The 12,474-nt window shown below is 38.9% G+C and overlaps 1 protein-coding gene across 12 annotated transcripts in view; it reads left to right on the forward strand.

Moving 5' to 3' along the window:
• Positions 1 to 675: 675 nt before the first annotated feature.
• ZNF518A (zinc finger protein 518A) overlaps positions 676 to 12,474 on the forward strand; it is a 28,755-nt gene continuing 16,956 nt past the window's right edge. For 3 of the 12 annotated variants that reach the window (XM_045040500.1, XM_019813616.3, XM_019813619.3), the window contains exons 1-2: positions 821 to 958; positions 3,447 to 3,532. The gene's annotated coding sequence lies outside the window, so the exon portion shown is untranslated. Of the gene's footprint in view, positions 695 to 790; positions 959 to 1,371; positions 1,512 to 1,666; positions 3,577 to 4,837; positions 4,946 to 12,474 lie in introns of those variants that run through there. The other 9 variants (XM_019813617.3, XM_045040501.1, XM_045040499.1 and 6 more) reach the window with 8 other exon arrangements.

The following is a 12,474-nucleotide window of genomic DNA, read 5'->3' on the forward strand; positions in this document are numbered from 1 at the left end:
AAATGTTTATGATAAACATTAAATTTTTTTTCAACGAAGACAACTCGATTGCAGTTTCACTTTTAATATTAATATGTTGATGTACACCTCTGCCCCAATCAGATTTTTTTTACAGTGTTTGCTATATATATATATGTATACATTATATATATATGTATATATATATATGAAGGTATATATATGTAAGTTTATAATATGTAAAAAGTGAAATTAATAGGTCGGCTTTCAGAAATGCTCTACAAGAGACAAGGGGAGCCATTCCGGCCTTTGGGAAAAACCCAATCATAATATTAATTGGCCTCTTTGTCCAGCTCAGTTGTGTGATGTTGTGGAAGGATTCCTTTGATGGGAATGAAATCTCCCTTGTTGTAACGACAGTTTTCAGATCAGTTATTATATATGTGCACGTTTGGAGTTCAGTATGTCTTCCTGAGGGTCTTGGGCAGCTTCCTTCATTGACGTGGGCTGCAATGGCTGCTAAAACCTGGGAGTCAAAAGCAACGAGGAGGAGACGCCATTTGCAAAGCCGGAAATGATTAAAATCTCAGGGTTGAGACCATTCCCAGTTAGTAAGGGCTTGCCAAGACCACAGTTCCTGCTTCTGGTGTCTACTCTGAAGAGCACAGAGTAGAGGTTTGTCTACCCCAACATGGGCAGTAGGATCTCTGCAGCTGCTGGAGAACACAGGGGGAGGGTGAGTCACTGGCGTGGCAGGCATCGGGGAAGCGCGCTAATTTGAGAGGTCAGCGGCAAGTCCAGCTCAATGGCCTAGTCTCGCCAGGCTAAGGCGCGAACCCTGCCGGCCTCCGTCCTCTTCCGCTCGCTTCAGGTACTGCCCGGCGGATCCCTCCGCCGCAGCGTGCGCTACCGGTAGCGCCGCGATCGGCTTTTCGGCAATACCCGGATGGAAGCGTAATGGCCGCCATCGGGGACTCGCAGGCAATGGGGACCACGACAGGTATTCCCTATGAACGGGGCCGCTCAGACTTGTTAGGATGCCGGGACTTCTAGATGGCCAGCCAGGGGGCAAAGTGCGAGTTTGGGGGGGTGTCAGGGTCCCCTGAACCGGCTCAGGGATCCGCCTCTCGTGATAGGAAGCGCCTGCTAAATAGTCCCGGCTATTCGGCGCTTCCGCCTAACTTGCCGCAAAGTTTTTCTAGAGAAGTGGGCTCTTTTACTCGGCGCTCCTGCAGGCTGCTAGAGCTAGCCTTCTGTTTCTTAGCTGGGTTTGCACTACGTTCGGGCTCTTTGAACTCCACACTCTCCCACAGCTTAGGAGCTGGAGCGGGAGCGCGGCGACTGTGTGCCTCCGCGCGCCCGAGGGGAGCCGAACCCCGGAGGAAGGGGCGGATCGGGCGCGGTGTTTGGGACGGAGCGGGGCGCGCGGCGCTCGAAGCACCCACTCGGCGCGTTCCGGGGCTGGTGGAGACAGCATGGGCAGTCCTGCGGCCGCACCCCTCGAGCTGTAGATTCGCAGGCCCACGGCAGCCCGACTCGACGGCGTCCCCATTGTGGGTCCAGTTTGTGGTCATTGGAGGTCTTTTCTTGCAGATACGCACAGCTCTCTGGCGCGCGCTCTCTCCTCCAGAGTTGGCCACAGGCGCCCTTCCTTGCAGACCCCAACCACACCCAGTGGCAGATGGATTTCTTTGTAACTGGCTTTCTCACTTGTAGGGTCCATTTTGAGTCTATTCTTAACATGGTGTCCTCATTGTCAAGTAGACAGTCTCTTCCTAGATGGATATGGTAATGGAATATATGTAGGGTGAATGTATATGAGGTAAAATGTTGTAACTTAGGAAGAGCAACAAAACAGATGTGGTAGCTTTAAGGTTCAGAATACAAAAGTTTAGGCTCAGTTTTCTTTTTAGGTTTAAATTTGGGGCGTTTAGTGTTTGTGATCTATTTTAGTGAAAACATTCGTTTAGTATGTTTGGATATCAAAAGTCTAAAAAAACACCAGAAAAATAAAATAAGTCAATATTTAAGGAATTCGTAAGAATGCTTGAACTTTGTGTGGCTGTAGCAATGGTGAAACAAGACGCCAAACTGTACATCAGGGTAGGAATTTCATTAACTAGAGCGTCTGTGTGTTAGGCCTAGTTTACTGTTTGTTTTTTTTTTTCTCTTTTTTCTTTTTTATGCAGCAAGGGATCGGATTTGAGTGTACTCTAAAATTAGTATCCTCAGGTTGAACAGATAGAAACCACTTAAATCGACGCAATGGAATACCCTGACCTCTTTTAACTGCAAATCCGTAGAAATGGATTATCTTTCAGCAAAACTATATGTTTCTGATATTCATGAAGAAAGGCATTGCATTGTATTAACATTTTTCAGGCGTTAGCATTTCATGAGTATGGTAAGCGTAGTAGACCCCGTTATTTTTGTTAAAATCCTCATAAATAAGATGATCCCCAGGTTTAGAAAATTGTTAACAAAAGGGAAGGGAGGGATAAAATAAAAGTATCTAACCTATATTGCACATCCAAATTTTTCTTTATTTTTTGCAGTGAAAGTAAGTATAAATACCAATTCAAAACGTTTTAGATATGGTTTTATGGAAGGGTAAAAGGATCAACAACCATGATGAATACCGACTATGTGCGTTGATAATGTATGAGCTTTTAAATGGTTGAGATTTTTTTATCATCACACTTAAAATCCTATCCTATTCTCTGGTAATAGTATGTTGCGGTCCCAAGTTTTTATATCTTGAAGCATTCCAGAGGATATATTTTAGCATAAATACACAATTTGACTTTAAAACATACTTTAAACATGTCATTTAATGTACTTTTATTCTTTACTTTTCTGTTTGGAATTGTTCTTATTGAAGCAATGTTTGCTTTAGATCACTTAATACAACTTTTTTTTTGATGATAAAAGACTTGAGGGTTTTTTTGCTTAGTTCCTTTGGGTACTCTACTAAAAGTTTTGTGATAAAGCACTATATAAGCAGAAGAAAAGAATTGTAATAAAGTTGAAGTTTTTATTAATTATCTGATCCCAGGTGTGTAGAGGCTATGAATGTTTCAGTTCTACATGGGGTATTGACTTTACATGGTCAGCAATATACATGGGATACTAGCACAATGAGTATTAAGAGGTAGTATTTTGGTAGTAGGATATCTGGGGTGGAATCAGATCTAGATTGTTCTAAGATTGTGATATTGGGCAAGATTCATTTTCCTGGTCTTGTAATAAATGAATTGGATGGAGTCTGAGCTCCCTTCTAAGCTTTGAGTTTTCTGATTTTTATAAATTTATGATGTTATCATGGAGTAGCAATGATGGGTTATTTGCCTAAGGGCAGAGAGGTTTTTTTGTTCCTTTCAAGTTTAAACACATAAGTTGAATATGAAGCATAATTGAATCACGAGTATAAAAAACATTGTACTAACAGTTTATGCAGTCAGTTTTAAACTCTTGGTCTTCATTTCCAGATATCGTCTCTTCTTTTGACCACTGTTCCTGATTGTGGCTTTGTTCAAGCATTAAATTGCGTGCCTTTTGTTCCTTGAAGAAGGAGGTATGGTAAAGATTGAAGTATTACAGCATGTAGTCTATTAAGCAGTAAGTTAATATGTTTTGATATGGGACAAAAAAATAAGAGTTACGAGTTTTCATAAGTTATAGTTTTATGTTTGGCTTAAATAAAAAATACAGGTTTCCTTTTAATGTTGGCAGAAAAGGTAGTTTTGGTTTCCTAGTTTGTTATTTAACATTTCATTAGAAATCTAAAGATAATTTAAGCTGTATTTTTCTAAACATAAAGACAACATTAAGGGCTTCTGGGTAATGAACGAGGGAGACATATATGGTAGGAAGATGTTTTGAAGTTGTATAAATGACCAGAAGAGTGTTTGTGTTTTGCTCTGGTAAGTGTAAAGTAATGCTCCTAAAAAAACCCCCCGATATTTATATCATGATTAACGGCATCTACATTATGAATCAGGAAAGATATTTGGGAATCACTGTGGAGTTATGACTTGTTTCCTGAAGGCAATCATCTGAATATCCTGGTGTGAACAAAAAGGAGGGGGAAAATCTGCCATCGAATCCATGGTATTGTAAGGAAAGCTTTGCAAACTCAGTGGAAAATATTGTACCCTTGTACAAAAATACAGTTTATCTACCGTGGAAGCACAGTTTTTCTTGCTGTTTGTTTTGGGTAGGTACTGGGATACCACAGTATTATAATTCCCCTCACCAAATGCAATAAGTATACCCATAAATATAACTCTAAATTAGAAATAAGATTATGTACGGGACACCCGGGTGGCTTAGTTGGTAGAGTGCCCGACTTCAGCTCAGGTCATGATCTCACGGTTCATGAGTTTGAGCCCCATGTCAGGCTCTGTGCTGACAGCTCAGAGCCTGGATCCTGCTTCAGATCTCTCTCTGCCCATCCCCAGCTCACTCTCTCTCTCTCTCTCAAAAATAAATAAACATTAAAAAAATAAGATTATGTATATAACTACTAAAAAAGTGGAAGAGGACTATACCAACTGAAATTATTACTTTACTTATCATAACCATGTTTTGCCATGAGTTTTACTAGCAGATGGTTTTCTTTTCAGGGTCATTTTTCACAAAGGCAGGAATGTTTTATTTTATTAGAAGTTAATATCTAACAACTACAGTGAGTACAAAGCAACAAAGCTTAGATACCAGGTTATTATTTATGTTCATTTGTATGTGTAATTTCTTCCTACATAACAATTGTTTGACCTCTAACTGAATTAGGTTTGCATGGGTACTGTGTTGTTTTCTGAATAAAGTAAATGCTGAGTGCTAAGAATTTTCTTTACTGTGTTTGATCCAAAATTCTCAGAAGAAGTTACACAATGAAGAGTGAAAACTTCAAATGTAATGAAGTAAACAAGAGGCTGCTGTATGATGACTTACCAAAATGATTTGGATTATTCCATCTTGAAAAATTGTGAGCAGAGTCTGACTAAATTTTAAATTTACTTTTTATTTTTTTAAGTTTACTTACTTATTTTGAGAGAGCACGTGAGAGAGAGAGAGAGAGAGAGAGAGAGCGTGCAAACAGGGAAGGGGGCAGACAGAGAGGGAGAGAGAGAGAATCCCAAGCAGACTCTGCACCTTCGCAAGGAGCCTGATATGGGACTCGAATCCATGAACCATGAGATCATGACCTGAGCCAAAACCAAGAGTCAGGCGTTTAACTGACTGAGCCATCCATGTGTCCCTGACTAAATTTTAAAATCGTGATCGGTATGACTGCATGAAATAGGTATCAGAATTAAGTTGCATGACTTGAAGCTTAGGATAATTAAGTAGGTCTCACATGGGTCTTATTTTAAGAAGTGGTAATAGCCAAAAACAAATATTGGCTTTGTGGAAAGTCTAGTAAGTGCAAAATGTGGTAAAATCATCACCAATTCCTAATTAAAATTGGGTTGTTAGAGGTTATAGCTGGTAGAAAAAAATTAGACATATATATGTTTTTGTTGACCTTGAACAATGTGGGGGTAGGTAGATTTCCAATTCCATGCAGTTGGAAATCTGTGTGTATTCTTTTGACTCCCCTAAAATTTAACTGCTATAAGCCTTCTGTTGATTGGAAGCCTTACTGATAGCATGAACAGTTGAATAACACATACTTTGTATATGTGTTAGAGGCTGTGTTCTTAAAATAAATGAGGATAAAGTAGGCTAGAGAACAGAGAGTGTTATTAAGAAAATCATAAGAAAGAGAAATATATATTTGTAGTACTGTATTGAAAAAAATCTGTGCATAAGTGGACCTGTGCAGTTCAAAGCTGTGCTGTTCTAGGGTCAGCTGTATGCTAATTTGCTCAACTCCGTATGTCTTCATTTGGGGAATCATCTCTTCGCCTATCATGTGTGGTTGATAGGCTGCCTGTCAGTCGTATACTATTATAACCCAAACCTAGTCATCCCTATTGCAACAGTGATTGCGTATTGATCCAGCAGAGCCAATTAGAATCCTGTGACATTGATGTATGAATGCTAGGAGAAAGATGCTCCCTTTTTTCTGAAGTTATTAATCTGGGTGTTAGTAGGATTCTTATTTATTAATTCAGATTAACTCTTATTAATCTGGGTGTTAGTAGTAGGGTGTTAGTGCATTCTTTCCCACATGTATAAGAACCCCATCTGTAGTAGGAGAAAGTGAAACCATAAATAAATGGGAGATAGGTTGAGGTAGCATGCCAATTTCAGTTCTAGGGACTGTGGTATGAGATATCTATGGTTTTGTTTTGATTCTGTCAGCTACCCTGGTGTCCTTTCCAGTCCCATGAGCCAAAATTTTATATATAAATTAGTTTGAATTGGATTGCAGCAGAAAATGTTCTGATGAATATTTGGCCCTTATGAATTTAAGGTCTATAGCTTCAAGTTGACCACGTCCATCTACAATTTGCCCTTTTCTTCCACCTTATGAAGAATGCCCATTATTCATTCATCATTCATGTATACATTTAGTCCTTTATTCAACCTACAAACATTTGTTGAATGTCTACTATGTACAAGTATGTGCAGCTGCCTGGATAGTCAAGGATTGTACCTACTTGCTGAGGATGATGGACTTCCTTTAATGTAGCACATTTTTATATACTTAGGTTACACAGGTCAACAAGAGTGTGTTGAGAATAATCAGTGCTGTGCTCAGCATTTTAGTAATATGAAAGAATAAAAGGAATTGTTTGCCTTCAAAGTGTTTACAGTTTAGTTAAGGAATCCAGATTAATGTGTATGAAATGACACAAACAACAGGTAAATGCATATACATTCATGTAGTCTGGATATTAAATCTGAGTTCTGATAGAAAGGAAATTAGTGAGGGCTAGAAGGTTTCTTCAAGGAGGTATGAGTGCAAATAGGTTTTAACTTATGAGTCATTTTGATAGGCACAGAATAATTGAGGAAAGGATGGAGTTGAAAATGACTAAGGACTGATCCAAGATAGGGAGGAGATTGGTTTGACTGTAACGGTTTGTATTTTGGGGAAATGAGAGGTAGTGATAATAAGGTTGACTATTTTAGGTAAATCCATGTATGAGGCATTTGGAAAGCCAAACAAATTTTATTTTCTGTTAAGGTGGAGATTGCTTTGAATAAAATGTTTATATTTCTTTGATGCCATTTTTGTGATGCTAAGGTGCAAAATAAGTGTAATCAAGTGATGTAAATTTACTTGTTGTGGAAAACATCTTGTTATATTTTCTGCCTTGGAAATTTTTTATTTTTATTTAAAAAAATTTTTTTTAACATTCATTTTTGAGATAGAAAGAGTGAGCGTGGGAGGGGCAGAGAGAGAGGGAGAGACAGAATCTGAAGCAGGCTCCAGGCTCTGAGCTGTCAGCACAGAGCCCTATGCGGGGCTCAAACCCACAAACCGTGAGATCATGACCTGAGTCAAAGTTGGAAGTTTAACCGACTGAGCAATGCAGGCACCCCTGCCTTGGAAATTTTTTAAAAACAATCATTAATTTGCGGTGTTGTTCTGTTTTATACATATTATACACATATATATAAAATTGGTTTCTTTCTTCTTACCTGCCCCTTTTTGAGAGATCCCATAGTAACAGTGGCATAACCATACCCTTCCTCTAGAGAAACAGCCAGTTCAAAACTAACGTTGCAATAGATGTAAAAGCATTCTGAAAGAGATAAGGAATTAAATTAATGTTTGATTGCTCACATAACAATTGTTTTGAGCTCCAGATACTAGGAATGACGTATAGGTTAATGTGTCATTCTTTCATTAAATGCTGTTGTTAACTTCACCTTTGTTCAATAACCAGTTAGCTGATATTCAACTCAAGAGAATTAACATTTGGAACATTCCTGTATACCAGGGTTGGCAAACTTTTGCCGTAAATGGCCAGGTAGTATATATTTTAGGCTTCGTTGGCAGTATGATCTCTACACCTATCAGCTGCTGTTGGAACACGATAGCAGCCATAGACCATATGTAAATGAACAAGTGTAGCTATGTTCTAATGAAACTTAATTTACAAAAAGCAGCAGGCCACATTTGGTGCACAGGGTGTTGGTGTGGACCACCTGTCATAGATTTAATGAGACATTTTATGCCACAGCTTCTCATAATCGCATCTTCCCACTATCCTCCTCTCTAGTAACTATGGATCAGTTATCTTTATTATTTTCTAAGTTTACCTCTCCTACTTGTTCACTTTTTTTTCCTTCATCATCACTTTTTATCTTTCTGTTATATCATTTTCATAAGCACGTAATCATACCGTAATTTCTCCCAGTTTAAAAAAACAAACAAAAAATAACTCCATTTCAATTCCTTTGTCTCTTGGCCTTTTATAGTAAAACTCCTTAAAAGGGTTGTCTCCCTTTTATAGTAAAACTCCTTAAAAGGGGGCACCTGGGGGGCTCAGCTGTTTGGGCGTCTGACTTGATTTCAGCTCGAGTCATAATTTCACAGTTTGTAAGATTAAACCCATGAATTATTGTTAACATGTCTCTGCTGGTGATGTGGAGCCTGCTGGGGAATTCTCCCCCACTTTCTGCCCCTCCCCTGATTGAGCACGCTCTCTCTCTGTCAAAATAAATAAACATTAAAAAAAAAAGTTATCTGTACTGCATCTATATCTCCCTTTTTTTCCTCCCATTTTCTCCTAAATCCATGCTAGTCATCCCTTCTATATAACCCCACTGAAACCATTCTAATCAGTGTCACCAATGGTCTTGACATTAAGTCCAGTGGCCAATTCTCAGTCCTCATCTTACTTGAGAGAGTTGATCAATACCTGATCCTGGAAACACATTGTTCACTGCTTTCAGGACACCACTCTCTTTACTTACCTCATTGGTCATTCCTTTCATCCTTACCAGCTGGTTCTTTCTCCTCTTTTTCCTCTAAATGTTGTAGCATCTTGAGGCTCAGGCCTTGGACTTCTCTCTTTGTGTACTCACCCCTTGGTGATTTCATTCAATTCTATATACATAAATACATACACACACCAGTGATTCCCAAAATTTTATCTTGCATCCAGACCTCCATATTCTGTATTCAGCTACACATCCACATTTCCACTTGGCTGTCAGCTAGATACCTGAAATTCCACTAAAACTGAACTCTTGATATATATTCTATACTTATTGTTCCCACTCTGTCTTTTCTGTATTAATAAATAGCAGTTCATTTCTTCATTTGCTGAAGTTGGAACTTTGGGAGTTAGCCTTGACATGTCTCTTTCTCACAGACCAAACGGAGTCTGTCAGCATATCCTTTGGCTCTGTCTTCACAGCATATCCACGGCCTAACCATATCACATTCTCTCCACCAAGCCACCATCATCTCTGACCTGGATGTTGTAGTGTAATTATCTCCAAAGTGGTCTTCTTGCTTTTACTCTTACTTCCTTCCCAAATACTTTGTTCTTAACATTGTAGCCAAAGTGATCTCTAAAAAATAATTCAGCTTATGTTACTTCTTTACCCCAAATGTTCCAGTAGCTTCTCATCTTGTTTATAGTAAAACCAAAGTCCTTGTAGTATCCCTCAGGCCTTGTGTCAGTTCCCTCATTACTTCTTTGACCTCATCTCCTACTGCTTTCTTCCCTGTGCTGTTTTCTTGTTCTAGGCCTACCGACCTTGCTCTTCTCTGAACATGCTAGGGACGCTCCATACTCAGGGTGTTAGCACTCATTATTTCTTTTCTTGGAATGCTTTCTGCCTCAGCGTTTTAAGATCTTGGCTTAAATAAGACTTTTTCAAATGAGGGCTACCTGACTTCATATTTAAAATTGCAACTCTGATTCTGCCTATTTTTCACCACAGGTATTTATCACCTTTGAATATGTTACACATGTCATATGTAATAGGAATTTACTTATCTTGTTTATTATCTAAATAGCTAGTAGAGTGTTATGTCCATGAGGGGAGGGGTTTTTGTCTGTTTTATTCATTGCTGTATTCTCAATACTTAGAACAAAGATTGGCACAGATTTGGTGCTAGCTACATGCCCAACACTATGCCAGATGCTGGTGGTATAGCAAAAAACATGACAGATGTGTTCCTTATACTTACGCAGTTTTTATTTCAGTGGTAACGACAGATAGAAAATAAACTGTCAAATATATAAAATATTGCCAGAGGAAAAAAAAGTGTTATAAAAAAGAAATACAAGGAGCTTAGAGAATAATATTTTTCTGGTTGAGAAGCAGCGCTTTATATGCTGGGGAGACCCTTCTGAGGTGATGACATCTGAGCTGAGACCTAAAAGATGAGAAAGATCTAGGCATTTGAAAACTAGGAGAAAGATCAATTCAATTCAAGCAGGGAACAGCAGGTGCAAAGGTCTGAGATAGGAAAGGAGTATTTGAGGAACTGAGAGGCTATCTGTGGTAGCTTGCTGGAGTGCATTTACAGATGAGGAAATTGGTATGAGGTGAAGTTTAGGACAGAGGTCCAGGACCAGATGTCACTGCTCCTTGTAAGTCTTGGCAGAGATTAAATTTTGTTTTAAGTGCTTTGGGAAGCCACTGTAGATTTTAAAGCAGGGAGCGTTGTGATCTATTTTATATTAAGATCACGTTTGCTCCTGTGTGGAGAATGGATTCACAGGAAGGTGGTGGGCAAGAGAGAAGCATGAATGCCAGTTAGGTTATTTTAATCCAAGTTATAGATGGCAGTGGACTGAGAAGATGGTGGTGGAGGTGGAGAGAATTCAAGATGTATTTTGGAGATAGAATTGACAGGACTTGCTTATGGATTAGTGTGGGAGTAAGAGAAAGAAGGCGCAGAATGATTCCTTCATTTCTGGGATGAGTAACTGGATGGATTGCGGTGCCATGTTACTATGGTGGGGCAGCCTGGGAAGTGGAGTTTGTTTCTGTCCTTGAGGCAGGTGCTTTATAGAGCCAGAGAAAAATGAAATCGTTTATATTGTTTTGAGAAGCAGAGGGGAAATGGATTACATGTTGATACATGTTCTCCCATTCGAATAGCCATAAATCTTGATTCCCCCCCCCCCTACCATGTGTTCCAAAATCTTAAGTAAACTCTGCCTACTCTGAGTTACTGCCACAACAAAATGACAAAGAAGAAAGGCACGAGAGATGAAATAACCTTTCTCCTTCCCATACTAAATTTGGTGGTCTTTATTTCACTTTGGATAGATTACTTTGATTTTTCTCCCAATTCCTACATATTGAAAATGTGATTTCTGACCACGTGAGAGAGAACGTGCACGTGAGCATGAGCTTGTGTGTGTGTCTTAAATCAAATTCCATTGCAGCAAAAAAAGTTTACATGATCTGTAACGTTTGCTATTTGCTATAAAGTCATTTAATCTGAAATCACAGGAAGTCAGATATTTGGGTTGCAAATAAAAGAATGAGTCGGGAGTGTGTTAGGACCCTGTGTACCAATCATCTTGACTTTCGTGAGGCATAAATGAAAAATATAAAATAGAACTTCTCTTTAAGGGAGGTAAAACTTAAAAAATGAAATGATGTAACTATAAAGCAGTGTAATGAAGTGGTGAACAATGGCTGTACTTTAAATGGATATGCAGAGAAGGGAGAGATTAATGTATATTGCAGAAGGTTTCGTGTGCCTATAGGAGGTAGAATTAGACAGGAAGTTTGACTAGTATGGAATGAAGATAGAAGGGGATGACAAGCCTGGTGAGAGGAAGCAGGATGAACAAAGATAAATAAAAGTGTATGTGTAGGTAGTGGATAGCATCTTAGATATTGGGCACTGTACCTTATGGATAATGAGCAGTCATCATCTCAGTAATAAGAAATAAGATTAAGGGGTGTTTGGTGGCTCAGTCGGTTAAGTGTCCACTCTTGATTTCCGCTCAGGTCATAAACTCGAGGTTTGTGGAATCGAGCCCGTTGTAGGACTCTGCGCGGACAGTACAGAGCCTGCTTGGGATTCTTTCTCCCCCCACTCTCTGCCCCTCCCCTGCTCATGCTCTGCCCCTCCCCTGCTCATGCACAGAGAGAGCATGACAGCTCTCTGTCTCTCTCTCTCAAAATAAATAAATAAGCTTTAAAAAAAAAAAGATGAACCTGAACTGCTTCTGTATTTTAATTTTTCCATTTTGTACTCCTTCATAATTGTATCAGTGTCACTAGCCTACCTGAGTGGTACATGGCTCACATGTATTCTCGCATTTTGAACATTTCTGAATCTGTACTTCCTTACATCTGCATATTTAACTCTTTATTTTTCTTTTCTGTTTGTTTATTAGGCCACAAAGATTTGGAGGGAGCTGGCTTTTATTATGTGTGCATACGTATACAATATGTATGTGTATTTATACGTATATACATATATATATACAAAATAGATACACATATACATATATATGTATTATATGTGTGTGTATATATATATATATATATATTCTACAAAATTTATTCTTTCACTTGTTTAAAATATGATAGGTATTAGGGGCGCCTGGGTGGCTCAGTCGGTTAAGCGTC

The sequence above is a fragment of the Felis catus genome, chromosome D2, assembly GCF_018350175.1.
Source record: "Felis catus isolate Fca126 chromosome D2, F.catus_Fca126_mat1.0, whole genome shotgun sequence".
NCBI lineage: Eukaryota > Metazoa > Chordata > Mammalia > Carnivora > Felidae > Felis > Felis catus.